Source organism: Monopterus albus, unplaced genomic scaffold (genome assembly GCF_001952655.1).
Source record: "Monopterus albus unplaced genomic scaffold, M_albus_1.0 scaffold84.1, whole genome shotgun sequence".
Lineage (NCBI taxonomy): Eukaryota > Metazoa > Chordata > Actinopteri > Synbranchiformes > Synbranchidae > Monopterus > Monopterus albus.
The window spans coordinates 1321772-1323247 of NW_018127964.1; the positions used below are offsets into that span (position 1 = coordinate 1321772).

General features: G+C 39.9%; 1 protein-coding gene across 1 annotated transcript in view; it reads left to right on the forward strand.

The window, feature by feature from the left end:
• Positions 1-1476, forward strand: part of chrnb2 (cholinergic receptor, nicotinic, beta 2) — a 19474-nt gene that overhangs the window by 933 nt on the left and 17065 nt on the right.

The following is a 1476-nucleotide window of genomic DNA, read 5'->3' on the forward strand; positions in this document are numbered from 1 at the left end:
CCCCCCCCTCTGCAGGGAAACGGGGGGAGGGGGGGGTGAGATTATTAGATTATGTTATTTATCACCCACTTTCCTCTCATTAACACTGAGGTTTTGCATTGAGTGGGCAGATTAATGAGAGGAACACTGATCTTAACAACTTCTGCATCCTGTCATCAGGGGACGACTGATGTGTCATTCAGCAGTAGGCTTTCAGGAAGTCTCTCTGCCTCCATGTACCAGCTTTAACAGAACAGATCCTTTGGTCTTCACGGAGGATATCGACTTAATACATGATCTTATTTACAACACTGTTGTTGCAGTGCAGTCAGTGCAAATGAAGTCTGCATTAAGTGTAAAGTTATCAGGGTGTGTGCGCATATTTAACCTCTGTAAATCGGCTCTAATTTGGTGTTAACTTCTGCTCAGCGAGGTTTCGCTCCTAGCAGAGCGGGTAACACGTCAACTGGATTAGGGATGCCTTCATATTTTCAGCCAATCCATAGTAGTGACAGGGCACAGGCCAGCTCAGTGCCTCCGAGCAAAAAGACCGTTTGTCACTGCCTGTGTGGCAGCGCGCATAAGCACACACACTAATGCACTTTCAGCAGCTCTCTCACACACGCACGCGCACGCTTGGCCATCTGCCTAACACTGACTAACTATTCATCATCGCCCATGGCGACAACATGCTCCTGTTTTGTCTCTGTGACACATAGCCTACACTCCCACTGTCTCTCTCTCTCTCTCTCTCTCTCTCACACACACACACACGCACACACACACGGGGGAAACATAATATTTATAATATTTTAATAGGAGGCATATGTTTGGTTTTAGTAGTAATAATTCATTTTAATTAGTTAACATTTTTAAAAACACAGTGATCAAGATTTTTCAGATGAAAACATACATATAAATTAAGCAATAAGAAAATAAGTTCAAGCATTAGCTTCAAATTATATGTGGGACCGAGCTCAAACACACAAATAATTTTTATAGCATGATTAAGCTAATGTTTGATTTTGGTAATAACACAATATATTTATATGACACTTTCCAAAGCAGTTTTAGAAAGTGTTTTACTGATGTTAGAGCAAATAAAAATGATAGAGCACACACAGTAAATATCTGCAGTAAAATAATGTCAGCATCAAACACACTAACAGAAAACTACAAATAGTGCTAAGACCTGACTAACAGTATATTATTTATACTGAGTATTGTGGCATGAATGTGTTTGTGAAGCTGTTGTAAATGTGCTGCATAATATTTGGCACACAGAGCAACCAGTTAGTTGGTGGATCATTCCTGTGCACTTAAAAAGAAAATGCAGCCAATATGAAATATCACTTTAAGGAGTTTCATAACCAGTGTAGTTCTAATGAGTCATCTTCCTTTAAGGGAAAAAATCTGATTAGCACCATCCTTAGAGACTATAAACTTAGTCCACACACAAACATGTTTGAAGAAATGCTCGCACTTTTGAGTTTCCCT